Here is a 17,755-nt window from a genome sequence, read left to right as displayed (position 1 = left end):
CAAATGAATAATAGATTTCCTTTCTACTATTTAATACGCTTACTCTGTAGTAGTTGGAAGACTAATAATTTTACTCTTGTAGCGGTATTTTTGAATAGAAACATCTGTAAAAAAGCCTTGAATCGCGTTAACAATAATTACATTATATGTATTTTGAATACGTAGAAAATCTCTGAATGAACACATTCGCTCGGTGGAAGTTCTTCTCTACGTTATGGGAAACGACATTAGCTATGTTTTCCAAATCATCATAGGGTCCGAATTAGTTTCAGTTAGTTCGAAACCACCAGTTTAAGTTTTTATTTTTTTATTATTGCATAGATGGGTAGAAGAGCTCACGGCCCACCTGGTGTTAAGTGGTTATCGGAGCCCATGAACATCTAAAACGTAAATGCCGCCACCCACCTTGAGATATGAGTTTTAAGGTCTTAGTATAGTTACAACGGCTGCACCACCTTTCAAACCGAAACGCATTACTTTAGGGTGGTGGTACCTACCCGTGCGGACTCATATGAGGTCCTACTACCAGTAATTACGCAAATTATAATTTTGCGGGTTTGATTTTTATTACACGATGTTATTCCTTCACCGTGGAAGTCAATCATTAACAAGTCCGTATTTTATTAGAAAAATTGGTACCCCACGTGCGGTATTAGAACACCGGTGCATAGATACGAATGCACCGGACGCCTTATCCTTTAGGCCACGACGACTACTTAAGTATCGTATTGTACTAATAGCTTTACAATCTGGGCTTCCAGCAGCTTCGTTTCTTGACTACAGGTATCGGGGAGGATATATGACGCTCATGCTAATGTAGGAGTACATATACTACAATCTTTCATCAGTTCGATTCTCAATAGCATCGTAGCGCGTCCCCCTCCGAAGCTCGGATTGAAGTTGGAATGCAAGATGAGGGCTGCTCACCCTCGGACAGAGGTCAGCGAGGGGTCCACATGCGAAACGCACGCATGAATAACGTAATTTTTATTCAGCTCTCGAAAATCTTAAACGCTCTTGTTAAGAGTTTACGCATTTTTTTCTGCTAAATTTAGTGTATTGTTATGGAAGAAAATTTAGTAGTGGCAACATTCAGATGTTTTTATTCTGTATGTTTATTATCGATGTTTAATTTAAAATAACGAAAATTTTGGTTTATTTTGTTGAAGAAGTGTTTTTATTCTTGTACTGTCATACGCCTAGACGATTTTTATAGAGTATTTTGGTTCAAGTTGAAATTAATATTAACTTTAAATCAAATATATAAATGTATGCTCGTAACAAACAATGTTCTATAACGGTGTTCGATTTCCGTGGGCAGGTACTAATTGTTTTTTAATACATATTAACATATCACAATTTTCCATTATGAACAAATAACTTTGCGTAGTAAGAAATCCTGAAAAATTTTCAAGTAGGTTCATTATTGTGGTAGGATGTACTGGTAGACGCTACCATCAAGTATCTGTTTCTGCTTTGAAGCAGTCTACGGATTTAGTAGACCTGTTGACCCAAGCCAGTAAAGCCATAGCATGCCACCAGTAAAAAGAGAATGTAGAAAACCTTTTCAAGTCCAACCTATTTATTTAGAGATGAATTTATCAAGCAAGGGTGGAAAACCGATCCCCCGCAGTCGACCAATATGCTAATAATACTCTAGTAAAAACGGGGGGATATTTTACTTTCAACACCCCACTTTATTTGTCTCACAGCTTGAGGTCGATGATAAAGACAAGTGCCATAAACCGGGTGCCGGTTTGAGGGTTAATTTTAAATATCTAAAGAGATTTTTCGTTTCAATGAAACTTTTATATTCGTATTATTAAGAAATAAAATATATTTATTAGAGATACACAGCAATTTATAAACATTGCGGTTTTAATGTTTATTGCACGATGTTATTTATCCCTTCATCGAGGAGGTTGTTCGCGGTTCGTCGTGAGCATCTACCTTTTTTATTTTTTTAATTTGCACGTGTAGGCAGACGAGCATATGGCCCACCTGATGGTTAGTGGTTACCGTTGCTCATGGATGTTAGCAATGCCAGAGGTGGAGCTATGCCGGTACCTACCGTTAAGTACTCTCCACAAGCCTCATTTGAAGAAGGACATGTCATAAAGTACTTGCCTTCAGTACTTGAAATCCAGTACAGTCGCCTCAGTTTATATGAGTTCACAACACGTGTTATTCCTTATTTTAAGCCGGCAAACGCTTAACATAGAGTGGGCCGTGATCATCAAAGTTTATATTGTAGAAAAACGGTTTTCGTACTCTCCAAATAGGAATGAAATTGCTTTGCTACAGAAATGGACACTGTAGCAGTGCACATAACTGCAGGTTCTCAAAATAAATAAAAATCGAATATACCACGTTCTAAAATACCACGCATATTACCTTAAAACCAAGTAAAAATTACTTATCTATATATTAATACGTGAAGAAAAAACTTTGTACCCTTTTTTAAGAAAATTGCGCGGACAGAGAAGTGTGTAATTTCTTAAAAATTATCCATAAAAAATACATACATTAAATAAATAAATAAATAAAACATTACACACACTACCATGTTTTTGACACATATATACTGTTTTGTTTATTGTTTAATTTCTGTGGCCAAATTCAGAATAGATTAAATATTGTTTGTCTAATATTATTTATCTATAGTGTGGCGTATATAGAGGTCTACGATAGTCTTTGACAATAGATCCTTAATAATGTTCAAACCTATAATTTCAATTCATTATAGTCGACTAGTGGGGGACCTCTCGTTTAGTAAAAAATAACTGAATAACCTACTGAGGGCAATAAATCGATCAATGAGTTGTATTCAAAAGCAAAGAGTTAGCAGTGTGTCGGCGGGATCGTGCCCGGCCTGTCAGCGACGCGGCTCGTAACGACTATTACTTCACTTACTTATAAATGTAATTAAACTCTGCTCATGCTCGTGGACATAAAACGTAATCGTTCATGGCTAAATTATATTATTAATCACAATAAGCGATTGTTTTAAGTACAACCGTAATGTACATTATTTAATACTAGCGACCCGCCCTCGCTTCGCTTCGGAAACTGTAATTTATTATTGATTTCTCCACTATTTAATGGATGTTATTATGCATATAAACCTTCCTCTTCAATCACTCTATCTATTAAAAAAAACCGCATCAAAATCCGTGGCGTAGGTTTAAATATTTAAGCATATATAGGAATATAGGGCCAGAGAAAGAGACTTTGTTTTATACTATGTAGTGATGCCAATAAAGAAGGTCGACATGTTTCGAACTGTATGCTCTTGTGAACGCCCATTCTAAAGTAAAACTGAAAAAGTAGAGGTGCTTGCCAAATCTGGAACGAGATACCATAATTGATGAATTCAAGGGATTTGAATGATCCATGGATTAATGTTCTTTAGAATACTACAAAGCTTAAATCAATCGATTATAGTCAATGTGCTTAATGCGAGTTTTTTAACTTCTCGATCGTATAAAAAATTTAAAAAAAATTGAGTTTGCTTCTTCATCTGGGCCAATACAGTGTTCTATTAGCATTGTCCATCGGATGGCAATATTGAGAAATTCTCGTGGAATGAATTACCTACGAATATAAGAATACGACCTGTTGTAATTAACTTTCTATATCCATTAGTATCCAAATTGTTGCGTGCGATTTACGATCAATGTCACGCATGAGCTTCTCGGGACCAGCTCCGAGCACGGCACGTCTGGCGTGACTACTGCTACTACGCCACTCGGCACTTACGGACTTAAATAAAGTTTTGATTATTTGGTTTAAAATTTTCATTGATGTGGGCAGCAGAAGTGAGCGCCAATGCAACCGAAAGGATTGTGTTTAGATCAAATATGTTCCTGTGTTTGCTCTCGGGATAAAAAAAAATCTATTTCCTTTGTAGACATACGAGCATACGACCCACCTGATGGTAAGTGGTCACCATCGCTCACGGACGTCAGTAATGCCAGGGGAGAGCCATTAAAGTACCATTTCAGTAAAGCAAATATTTTTATATCATCCAATATGAACTACAACTAGGTCTCAATGCTTTTTCTTTATGAACTAATAATAAGCAATGGAAGAACTGCCCAAATGTTTAGACACAGAAGCAGGGCATTTCGTATTAACTTTTGTGAGTATAATTAATCCAAGCTGCATCAGTTCCATCGATGCATTCGGGTAGTTTGGAGGGAGTGGATGGCAAAATAAATTAAAAAAATATATTGTACGGATTTCCCGGTTCACGCAAATTTTATTTATTCTTTTGTTATTTCGGGTGAAAGTCAAGTGATCGTTTGCTGACCGTGTCTCATTGTAAAAAGTAAGTCTGACAGTACGATACAAAGAACCAAAAACTTCATCTGTTGTCTTCATGTTTACATTAAAAGTACAGAGAGCTTTAAGCATTAGAAAAGAAATATAGTTATTTACCTATTTATGTTTATTTTAGGGGTAATTTTCAGTTCTTCTCAAGATTATCCGACATCAAGAAGAGTAGTGTTAGGAACAAGGTTTTTGTTGTTTTCCAACAGGTCACAAATATTTAACGACACTTAAATTTATAATAAAAAACCTAAAAAGAAAGTATAATCTGAACCAACCGAGACAAAGTCAAAGGATTACACAACAAAGCTATTGACTCACAAAAACCGAATAAAATACTACAACAACAATGAGCTTTGAGATGTACATTTTTAAATTTAATTACTTCCATTAACTGATTTTTAAATATAATCTAGAATTAGTCGTGGTGGAAAAATTAACATATCTGAGTTATGATTAACTGCAGAATATCTTCAACCGACTCAATCTATATTTAATACTTGTCATATAGTACATGGTTCTTCTTTCTAATTTTATTTTAGCGAAATAAAGTCAAAGGCCCAGAAAAAAAACCAAATAATGATAAAGTTAAAATAATTATTGCTAGGTATGCAATTTCAAAACTCTTACATACGAGTTATATATTATTATTTCTTATATTTTTGTCATTATTGTTTTCTCAACCAGAACTTCCTTTGCTTCAACCGCTTTATTTAAAAACACATAAAAATACAGAATACATCTAAAAACGTTTTAGACATTTCACAATTAACTTTGACACAGGTCAATGCGTTTGATGTACTCGTAATTCACATGCATGAACATTACAGGACTATAAAAGCATCGTTCGCTCATTAAACGGTAGTTCTTTGAAGCGGTAATTAGAGGCAATGCTGAATTCCGTCCCTAGGCTGTATCGAGTCCTTTGATTCGCCGCTGTCAGCTGTCATCCATCAGTCTGGGACAAGTTGCATGTGCATGCCATTGTGACGTGCCCGCGAGAGTCCTTCGACATGCAAATAACGCGCGATTTACATGTAGAGATTTCAATTTTGAGATGTCGTCTGTAATGTAAATATTTCATTCCCAGCTGATGAGGTCATGGTTAGTATGGTTTTAAGCAGTATTGGACAGTATCGTTAAGATGTTTGTGTTTATAGCCTTTCATAATGTGACACGTTGATGGGAATCGACAACCGTTATTGCATAAGAGTGAGGAGGACATTGAATCTTCAGCAATCTGGTTGTGGTAGCCTTGAAAACGAAGAGTATGACATTTCAGCAGCAGAAAAAGGCCAACTGGTGGCCCTCCTTTTACTTAACGCAAAAGTTTTTTTTAACCGCAAAAAATCGCGCGACTATCAGATCTACTAGTGTTAGCAGGACATTACGTTAAACGAATTCAAATTTAACGGTAAACATTGAGCGGAATGCAACAAAACGTCTCCGTGTCGATCTTGAGGTCAGCGCGCGGAGTTGTCACAAAAACCATTGGGCATCGGCATGTTTTGATAACGGTCGGAGCTTTAGAGACGGGACTTTAGACTTTAGACTTTTTAGACTTTATAATTCACGAACAAATTATTGTCGTAAAAAGCTGCTAGTTTATTAATTCTATGAAGTAGTATTGAATTTAAATTCTGAATGCTATGCTTCGGGTTTATTTGAGCTTACTAAATGTTGAAGACCTGATGTTGATAATTAATTTCGGGCGATCAAGGCAATTGACGGCCGACTGGTGAATGGTAAGTGACATGGTCACTACACAAGGGGGTCGCGGGTTCGTATCCCGCCAAGGGATTATGTTTGTATGATAAATATAAAATGTCTTTTCCAGGGTTATGGACGTATATTAAATATATATATGTACGTGTATAATAAAAATCTTACATTTATTTCCGTTATCTGTTACCTGTAATACATGTTTTTTTCGAACTTAGCACGGGACCAGTTAACGTGGTGGGATTGTTAGTGAATATTTATTTATTTAATTCTAATTAAAGAAATAACTCTCGATGGGCGCTGTCGATACATTTTTATACATATAAGGAAGCGGGTGGGTGATGGAATTCACGTTGATATAATAATATATAGAACCTAACAACTCGTCTACGCATCCACACAATAAAATACCTTGAAAAAAATTTGTGGCACAGTCGAAGGCCGGCGAGTTTGCCTCATTTGCACGAGCTAGCATACATTAGGAAGCGCTAAATTTGGTTTCTTCTGTCGATATCAAAGAAAAGACCGCTTGCAAGTCAATCTAAATCTAACTTCAACTAGAGTAGAATTCTAATTCATCTGAAATTAATTTTGATGTGAATTTAGTATGTAGGAGAATTATGAACTAGCCATTAAGAGTATTTCAGATTCAAAAACGGACAACGTTTTTTTGTTAGTCTACAGCGCGCATAGCATCGAAAAATAACAAGAAAAAACCTAGATTTAATATAATTGTAGTAGCTATTAGCTAGTTTATTTTGTTGTTGTAGATAGATGTCATCACAGACCAATAGCTGGTGAGGCGCTATGATCTTATGAAAATATTGGTATCGTGACGAGATAAATTGTTTTTCTTCCAGCGACACAACCTCGACACTACACTGGAAAATAATCAGTATTCATTTAATTACGCTAACGATCTTTGAGAAATTAGGTGGAACTTTGCTTAATTAATGTTTAATTGAACTAATTAATTGACCCATGAATACATTCATGATTTAATTAAGCTTTAGATTTAATTTTAATTAAGAATTAGATTAGAGAAGAATCGTAATGCTTCACTAATTTTAATTTACTCAAAGTTAAATAGTATAGAGCGACGAAAAACTTCCGATAACTATTAATTCAAATTCAATTCAAATTCAAATTCAAAATCATTTATTTCAACTTAGATGTCAGCATAACACACTTGTTGAATGTCAAAATATAGATAAAAATGTTAACTCTACCACCGGTTCCAAAAAGAGCCACAGTCCTGAGAAGAACCGGCGAAACAAACTCAGGGGGTTTTTTTGTTTTTCCTCAAATTTTTTTTTAGTAAGTAAATAAATATATTTACAGTAAACGAAAAAACAAGTCAAAAATACAATAAAAAAAATTATAATAATGAAAAATTAAAATGAAAAGGCCAGGAGCGAACGCCTCATTCCCACGTAGTGCCATCTAGTAAATAATCCTTAACTTTATAATATGCCTTGTTGCACAAACGTTCCTTGACAGTTTTCTTAAATCTATGAACAGGTAGTAATTGAACGTTTAGTGGGATCTTGTTGTAAAGTTGTACACCCAGCCCCCTAAAAGAGTTGCTTATTTTCTTAATTCGAGCCGCCGGCAACGCAAGCCTATGTTTCTTCCTAGTGTTCACATTATGCAAATCGCAGACTCTGGGGAATTCTTCAATGTTTTTATTTTCGTCATAGAACAGGATTTATAGCTGGAGCTTGTACCTCAATAGTAAGTTTAAGGTGAACCTTCATTGTAGTACCCACAAACCGTTCATACTGTCTTCCATATTTAGCGGAACTGCGTTTGAAAACTAGGGTGTTTTTCCTGTCAAAGATAGAAAATTAAGTAGCAAACAGTTGAATAATGAGTAGTGGTTGGGTGTGTTTGCCAGTCCGCATGGGTAGGTACCACCGTCCAACCCAGCTTTACAGCGAAGCAGTCATGCGTTCCGAGAATCATCGCATTCTGCGAGTAATGTTTTGTGTGAAACGTTAATTGAAATTAGTTAATCTATATAATTAATACGTGAAGCAAAAACTTTGTACCCCTTTTTACGAAAATTGCGCGGACGGAGGAGTATGAAAAATCTCACTTATAGAGAATGTGGAGAAGGAGTGCAGAATGTTAATTTTTTTTTAAATTATGCATATAATACACTAAATCAATATAAAAACAATACGCACACTACCATGTATTTGACACAACACATATATTATTTTAAACTCTTTGTATTTAGTTATATTGTTTAAATTCCGTGGTCAAATTGAGAATAGAATAATATTGTTTGTTTTTTATATTATTTGTCTATAGTCGCCTTGGCGAAATCTGTGATTATAGAAGTACATATAGTCTTTGACGAACGAACTATAATAATGTTCAAACTTATAATTTCAATGAATTATAGTTTAATTTCGACTACTGAGGGACCACTAGTGCGTCAAAATTTATGATCAATGTCATTCTAAATAAAAGTGTGATAATTTTGCCACAATTTTCGTACCGTCGTTTGTTTCTCAGTAAATAAATTCAAAATATAGTATAAAGTGCGTAATTTAAAATATAGTATAAAAATATAGTATCTGGCGTCGTATGAAAGTCATCAAAGGAACACAAAAATATGAACAGCTCTTCGCTATTGTAATTGTCATTTCATGACAAACGAAATCGTGATCACTATAATTTATTATAATTACATCGAATTATTATGACAATTGAATCGGTGTAACGAGACCGGCCTTGACATTGTTGGAAAAAAGTATTATAATTAAGGTATTTTATGAAAAGGGTACAGAACAGAATATGTGAAAAGAGGTTACAGTTTGCCGAAACTATATGTTAATAAAATTAAATATACTTTGATAATAACGTTGAATAACCATACATCTATATTTTCTAATTTAACAGTTCGACTTATTGTAGATGTGCAGGGAACAGGAAATAGGTAAACTTTAATAACGTGTTTAATTTACTTAGTTAATTTTATTGGACAAATATTTTGTTTTGAAATAAAATTATTTAGTTCGTTTGTGGTCTGCAAAAGTTTTTTTTTTTGCTTATATCGGTGGATGAGCTCACAGCCCACCTGGGGTTAAATGGTTACTGGAACCCATAGACATCTACAACGTAAATATGCGACACACCTTGAGATATAAGTTCTAAGGTCTCAAGTATAGTTACAACGGCTGCTCCACCCTTCAAGCCGAAGCGCATTACTGCTTCACGGCAGAAATAGGCAGGATGGTGATACATACCCGTGCGGACTCACAAGAGGTCCTACCACCAGTAATTACGCAAACTATAATAAAGTAAAAGTAATATTGTATATAAAAGTTAAATAAAGTAATAAAGAAAAAGTTTAAAGAATTTGAAATGTCAGATATATTACTATACTGATCAGATAATGAATGATTTAGGTAATTATATAAGTGGTTCAAGCATTCGATTGAATCGCAAACACACCAGTCTTTACCAAAACAGCTTGTATGATGTTTTAGCTAGGTACATTTTGTATTAAGATTAATTTTTTTAATTTTTAATCCAATTTTTCGTATACTACATAATAGGCAGTTTTAAGTATTGTGGTGTTGAAATGGCTCGAACGAGTCACCTTACGCTCACTGTGTAGCATTTTAAAATAAAAATAAAATCGCAATACAAAGAAATGTAAAAAGTTACCGTTTTATTGTTTTTAATCAGTGAAAGTGTATCGAATTGAACGTTAAAAGGGCAAGAATTTCGCACGTAAAGGGCAGATATAGATACCTGGTATATGTGCCTAAGTGGTAAATGGTTCTTAAGGTAACCAACGTATGTATGATTAATGGAAAGTATTTAAAGATCAATTTATAATCTTTTGAGAGCTGATAAGATAATTACAGGACTTGTACCTTTTTTTTTAAATTAGTTTTATTTTTGCAAACTGATAGGCGAGCTCAAGATCCACGTTATAAATGGATACTGGTGACTGTAGACACCACAAACGGACATTTTCTACGTTTTATTATCAATATAAAAAGTAATTAACTACACATAGTGCACTCGTTAATTTTATGAGTCTCGAGTACCAGGACTAAAAGCTGACAACGTTGAAGATAAAAATCATTGCAGAGAGTCTTTGTCGAAGGAAAACTAGACACATATTTCGTGTAAAAACGTTTATAGCAAAATTTGAATTTATCTCAAATTTCTGCTTTTATTTCATTAGTCAGAATAGTTGTTACTCTCGCTCGAGATCTGTAATATCATGCCCATATCCAAGATGCCAAGAAGACAGTGAGTACGAAAGTAGACGGGAATGTGAGGAGGGGACGTCCTAAAAGTATTGTGTGAAAGAGAATATGCGAAAAAGTCTCCCTGCATAGTGCGATAAGGCAAGAAAAATAAGATCCAAGATGCCTTCTATTGTTAAGAACTGTTTTAAAATCTTCCGTGTTCCGACTAGAAAAATACAGAAGAGAAGGATTTATACCTATGTATGTTCAATAATAACACAATGTTGAATCTAGTTAATTAGAAAAATTACTGCAAATGGTGAACAAAAATATTTGGACTCAAAGTCGTCGTACACTTTTGGCTCGATGATAGTATGTCTTGTTTAGTAAGAAACTGGTGAAAAATCAGAAGTTTGCAAATGAAAAATCTGACAAACATGAACATTTGCAAACACATCTCGTCCAAAGAAACAAGCAGGGGCAGCGATCAGACGCACTGCTTCCATTGGCAGCATGCTGACCCATCTGAAAGCTGCTCAGTAATTTCGACAGTAAAATCGTTTACGTTGCCCAAAAATGTCAACAAAAAGTTGTTATTTTGTGAAGTCTCGTTAAAGTTTCTTACATCGTTTTTTGACCTTAAACATTGTTAATAAAAAAAGCACTAACTGTACCTAATTAAGTAATTAACAATTATCATTTCTTTTTAATACTTTGCACCTGTTCATTAGCTCATCGCTGTCGGTCGTTTTTGTTAATACCACGAATATAATTAATCCGTTAGAGAGGACATAGCGAATTCACACCTTGTTTTAAGAAGTACTTGTCGGCGCTGCGAAGATATGATTAATTTCTGCACTATTATCTTGAATTGTTGTTATTAATATTAACCGTTTAAATCAGGGTAGATGCGATGCCATTCTGGGCTGTTTGAGGTTAGATTGCCACTGTACCACAAGCGTAATGTTGTCACTCACTTTGCGACATGAGGTAGAGGGTGGATGGAGTTAACATACCTTTTTATTTATTTATTTCTTTCTTAGGTGGGCGAGCTCACGGCCCACCTGCATGTTAAGCGGGTACCGAAGCCCATAGACATCTACAACGTAAATGCGCCACCCACCTTGAGATATAAGTTCTAAGGTCTCAGTATAATTACAACGGCTGCCCTACCCTTCAAACCGAAACGCATTACTGTTTCACGGCAGAAAATAGGCAGGGTGGTGGTACTTACCCATGCGGACTCACAAGGGGTCCTACCAGTAATATTATACCTATTGTTAATAATATACCTATTATTTTAATTTTTAATTTTTCCCCTAATCTTTGGTAGTCTAAGGTGCTATTCCAGCTACGAGCTGATCGGTAGGTGAGCTCACGGGCTCAACCTGAGAGAATTTGCTAAAACTAACCCTAGCAAGAGCTGAATCTACTATCGGATCGGAATCGCGACCCACTGAGAAGATCTGACGAGAAACTCAGTGGTTCGTCTCTTGGGCTAGTTCGCACGTCGAACTCGCATACCTGGACAGACCGCGGTGATAAATAATGTTTCTTCTTCTGACTTAATCCGATTACAGCAATATTCAAAGAATGTTACGGGTGTTATTCTGTATTAAAGATAGTAAATATGTATTAACTAATGTTTTCGTTAGTGGGTTGTTGTTACTCAAAAGTTACCTTAAAACGAATAACATTAATATTCCCTAGCCGCCCTAAATCATTCAGTATATGTATAAGCGAAAATTCTAAAAAATAATTAACGTCACTCATAAGTTGACATTTAACTGAATTGTTATGAAAAATAAAATTGTTAACACCCTCACCGAAGTGAGCGCCTTTATGAATGCCAAGGACGAAGAAATGCCATCAACATCGATCGATTAAACTTAGCTAGTATCTTGTGCGACTAATTAATACGTTCCACACAATTAATTCCTCTTCGTGTTTTAAAAAATAACGGAACAGCTGTTCTGAAGACTATAATTAACGTAAACACTTAAATATTTAGCAGTATCGATAGCAGTTTATTGAATAGTATTGTTGGTCGCACTAGTTTAGTGCTAAGCTTTAACTGTTCGTAAAAATACAACTAGTTTATTTGTAGAATAACTAAAGTAAAAAATATACTACAATAAAACTACAAACATAAGTATATCTGTCCGGTGAATTTATTTATAGCAAACTTTTCGAATGCCTACACATAAAAACCACTAAACTGATTTTAATACGGTAGGCAGCGGCTTGGTTCTGCCCCTGGCATTGCTGAAGTCCATGGGCGACGGTAACCACTCACCATCAGGTGGGCCGTATGCTCGTCTGTCTACAAGGGTAATAAAATAATAATAATAATAATAAAACACTATAAATACGGTTTTTTGTACGTAGTTATTTTTTCATCGTTAAAGTTATTGTTGAGTACGTGTTGTACGTATTGATTTAAAGAAATTCGTCTTGTAATATCTTCAGAATTTGAATAAAGTATGCGTTTTTATTTGAAGAGCAGGCTAGCCACTATTTGAATACGATTGACACTGCTACCTCATGTTTGTATATCGGCGGACTCTCTGAGACTATTCGCATCGGATGCAAGCAATAGAAAAGCCGACAATAAAAATGAACAACACAAAATATGCTTTTAAAAGTCTCATGTAACAAACATACTTGTAAGTTCTTGATATGTTGTTAACATTTGTCGAAGATATTTGTTCTGCCCCCTCCCAACCCCCTTGTCACCCCCAACGCCCCCTGCGGCCGCGAGGCACAATTTAATTATCAAATGGAGCGGTTTTTGCGATCCCCGAATAGTGTAAACACGTAGGTGTACACGTAAGTACATAGATGTCACTGATGCAATAGATAGTTTTTTTTGTTGTTTTTTTTTAATTACTTTGATGGGTAGACGAGCTCATAGCCCACCTGGTGTTAAGTGGTTACTGGAGCCCATAGAAATCTACGACGTAAATGCGCCACCCACCTTGAGATATAAGTTCTAAGGTCTCAGTAGAGTTACGACGGCTGCCCCACCTTTCAAACCGAAACGCATTACTGCTTCACGTTAGAAATAGACAGGGTGGTGGTACCTACCCGCGCGGACTCACAAGAGGTCCTACCACCAGTAATTACGCAAATTATAATTTTGCGGGTTTCATTTTTATTACACGATGTTATTCCTTCACCGTGGAAATCAATTGTGAACATTTGTTGAGTACGTATTTCATAAGGAAAATTGGTACCCGCCAGCGGGATTCAAACACCGGTGCATCCCTAGATACGAATGCACCGGACGTCTTATCTTTTAGGCCACGACGACTGCTATATTAGCTAATTATGCTTAAAAATTTACAGTACAGTAAATATAATGATAACATTTAAGCTGCTTTGTTTTATTTTGTTGGTTTGTTTGTGTAAGTAACAGGTGTCATTTATAAATAACAAATTTCTTAAACTAATGGGAATTTGAACTACATTCGCTAATTTTGCTAAATAAATGAAACAAAGCCTTAAATTCCGCCATTCAATAAAATCGTTGATTCGAAAGTTTTTTATTTTCTCGGTCCCCCCTCATTACTCTAAACAATTTCCTCTCGCCCCATGCCGGAGGGAGAACAGTCCTCTAATGAGGCCTTTCTTCAATTTCCGAAGAAATCAAAGAACTTTTCACTAATGTTTGCCTTCGGCTGAATGTTTGCTTTGAACTTTAATGAATCACATGTACCTTTTGTTATTTGACATTTTTTTGAGGCAAATGTATTTATTTTACACGGATGTTCTATGTTCTGTATCTGATAGTGACTCGGATTGTTTTTTTTTGAGATCTAATAGTTTTGGAAACACGCGTACATTTAGTTAGCATACATTATACCAGTTTATAACTGAATTTATAGAATTAACATGTGGTATCGGCGATCCCGATGTTCTTACGGTTTGGAAAATCTTATATAGCCTGTTCAATACCATCGATATTTCGATGTTTTGTTTCTAGGCTGACAGAGATCCTCGCGTCTCTGGGCTTTGTTGCGTGTCCATTCAAAAATATCAATAGCCTTTATTGTTGTATCCGTTTGTCTTCACACTTAACAATTTCCGACACATCGATTTTCTTTTTAATGTTAATAATTATGTCTGACACGAATTATAAATATTATAAACACATTGAAATACTACATCTCAATGTTGTCTGTTTACTTGTTTAAATAATAAAAAAAAAACTCAAAGTTCAATCCCACTCACAATCAGGGTGTCGCTTTGATATAAAAACTTTCCCTGTTCTGCGCAGGGCTGCCTTCAGCCAATCCCGCTAGGCCTCGCCTTCGTATGTAAATGTATATTCAAATTACTTTAAAATCATAACGCGCATGCACGGGACGCAGTTTTTTATTGGCGCTTTGCATAAAGGGTTGCCACGCGCCACTCGCCAGGGGAAAGGGTACACAACCCTTTTTTTGGTGGCGCAGATGTTTTTTAGTCTCTTCTAGTTGGTGACACGCGACGGTTACCATTGTTTAGGTGGTGGTTGCCACCTGGTTGAGTGTGAAAAAAAGCCTATTGTGTATAAATTTGGTGATAAAATTGAGCGAGGTACATTATGTTTGAATTGAGGTAATGTTTTTTATTATGTTGTTTATCATTAGAAATTTAGCTACGATAAAGCTGAAAAAGGATTTAGGATTTTAGCAGAGTATGTCTGTGTGTGTATCTTCATGCTTAATTTCCTCACAGCCTCTATATTTATAAAGCAACTCGACAAGTGTAACAATTCGAAATGGGATTTTGAACACAAAGCCTTTGAAAATATTTAACGATGGCTCAAAAACAGAGCCGCGCGACTTTAAGTGGTTAGTGCAGCATAATCGGGATGGGACACGTGGAGTTCTATTGGATATGTTCAAATTGATCTTCTTATATTATTTTACCACTTTCATTTTTATCTCGCGCCACCCGGCTTTGGGATGAGCCATCAGAGAGTATTTCCGTTACGCTATGACATATTATTCTTTTGACGCGGCTTAAAACCTGTCTTCAGGTAGTAGGACCCTATGTTCCATTTGTACATATTTGTTAGGAATACACACATTAGTTGATTGTTGTCACATAGTGTCGCCTGTTTGCGAGTCGCACCCGACGACGCCGCGCCCTCGGTGTACACCCGCCTTTATTTCGATATGTAAGTGATACTGAACAAATTGATTACAAATAATTACTTCTTGTCGTAGAGTGTGAACTGAGCGCACAGCTTTGTGACTAGAGCACACGAGCCGCTATCAATTCTATTCAGAGTCCGAGCTTAAGCCTTTATCCAAGTGGAAATGAAAGTCGGGGATGCCGTTTGCTTGGTATTGTCTGTAGCAGGAGCCCAGCTGTGGGACAGATCGTGTTGTCCTCCATGCGTCTAAATTTGCTCAAAAATTGTAAATTAAAATTAAAAAAATGCAAAATAATGATAAATATCTAAGCCTATTTTATTTATAGTTTATATTTTATTGGTGTTAGGACCTCTTGTGAGTCCGCGCGGGTAGATACCACCGCCCTGCCTATTTCTGCCGTGAAGCAGTAACGCGTTTCGGTCTGAAGGGTAGTGCAGCCGTTGTAACTATACTGAGATCTTAGAACTTACATCTCAAGGTGGGTGGCGCATTTACGTTGTAAATGTTAATGGGCTCCAATAACCAATTAACACCAGGTGGGCTGTGAGCTCGTCCATCCATCTAAGCAAAAAAAAAAAATTATGCGTTATGAAAGTCGTCTGGAAAAGCTCTAGTAAATATTTCTTCAAATTACCTGCCTTCAGGATTCATTCATCGGCATAGTAGCATCGGTGGACGCCGCGCATTTTGTCATTTAGACCATAACGACTTTTGCGGCATTGGGAGTATTGCGTCGGCCACAATTAGCAGGATAAAGATGGTTAATACTAATATAATAACTAATATAATATAAATTACAAATAAATGTGTTTGATGTAGGAAATGTAATATCCGGTGTTACATCTACAATCTGTTCTGTGACTACAGCGGTCTATTTATGTGTATAATTGAGTTGCGTTTCGCACTAGGTTGTTCAGCTACTAACTACGGCAGTAAATGTGTCTATTAATGAGAAATCATGAGTCAAATACCAATAAAAATCTCTCGAGCCCCTAAATCACGCATTGGTTTTGAGATGAACAATAAATTTGTAGGCATGTCAGTAGTTTTTTAGTATAGTACCATGAATGCACGGCAGGAGCAGCGCTAGCTTTGTTCCTTTTTTTTTTCCTACCTAAGCTGATAGCCTTGAGAGACTATTTCACGTAACCTTTGTAACGTTGCTAACACGAACCCTAGCAAGAGCCGTGCTTCGCAGAATCTACCACTGGATCAGACATGCGACCCACTGAGAAGATCCGGCGAGAAACTCAGCGGGCTGTGTCTGTGGGTTAATTTACTCGTCCAGCCCTTCGTCGCACGCGATGGGTTCGACGAGAACGATGACCGGTGCTTGAGATATCTAAAAGCACCGTTAGAGAATCGGGAGGATCCGAAATGACGTGTTGTGGGCGACGTCGATAGCATTCCATTCTGTCCACAGGATCGGGGATGGCTGTGTTACTTCAAACCTCAATGATTATAGCGCAGTGTGCCCGCTGCTTACTAGCTTAATTGCGGCAGAGAATTTACTGATGGGTACTGGTATGAGTAGGGCTTATTGAAAGATTTCATGTGTAGTTATCACATAGTAGGGAGGGTGGCACTGCCGCTGCATACTATAACTGAGTCTTTGGCTTCATCTCTCAAGGTACCCGCCTTCGCAGCGTTCTCTTGATGTCCTTGATGTAATATACTTGTGTTATTATTAAAATCATTTTCTTTCTTGTTTATGTTTATTAGTTTGTTTTATTTACAGATCGACGATCAGACCAGATCTTACAAATAGCTGATAATGAAAAAAGCTTGAAGGTTGAGTGGGAAAAATATGCATACATAATTAAATTTGAAATTAGTTGTTACGATTTCAAGAATCATTCAAATTTGCAACAAATACTCAGAACTATCAGGAACTAATATGGAATCTTGGAACCTGAAATTAATTTTGGAGTACAAACACATGTGATGGAATTGTAAGTTCTGTTTACAAATCTAACGAAGCTCTCTATGAAATTAGAAATATCCGGTGAAAAGATAGTAAAAGGGTTATTGATCAAAGTTCCACAGTACCCTGTCTCTCCACAGTCTCTTCAGCTGCAAAGGTAACCAAGCAAGACTTGTTTTTAACGTTGAGACACATTGAAAAAGCTATTAACAAGCACTTCGCTTTGAATGTTTCGACCATAAAAACCATTGGCCTTTACATATAGTGGTAGTACGTCTTGTGAACTCGTACGGACAGATACCATCACCGTGTATGTTGTAGACGTCAATGGGCTCAGGTAACCACTAAACACCAGGGACCTGTGAGCTCCTCCACTCATCTAAGCAAAAAAACACTACACAGTACACATAATC

General features: G+C 36.3%; 1 long non-coding RNA gene across 2 annotated transcripts in view; it reads left to right on the top strand.

Annotated features, from left to right (window-relative positions):
• The window catches only part of LOC149501711 (uncharacterized), a 37,437-nt gene extending 20,073 nt beyond the window's left edge, over window positions 1–17,364 (top strand). For both annotated transcript variants that reach the window (XR_016323962.1, XR_016323960.1), the window contains one exon: window positions 17,157–17,364. This is a non-coding gene — a long non-coding RNA (uncharacterized LOC149501711). The remainder of the gene's footprint in view (window positions 1–17,156) is intronic.
• The last annotated feature ends 391 nt before the right edge of the window (window positions 17,365–17,755 follow it).

Source organism: Bombyx mandarina, chromosome 12 (genome assembly GCF_030267445.1).
Source record: "Bombyx mandarina strain Sakado chromosome 12, ASM3026744v2".
In the NCBI taxonomy this organism is placed as follows: domain Eukaryota; kingdom Metazoa; phylum Arthropoda; class Insecta; order Lepidoptera; family Bombycidae; genus Bombyx; species Bombyx mandarina.
This window is presented reverse-complemented; position numbering and strand designations above follow the sequence as displayed.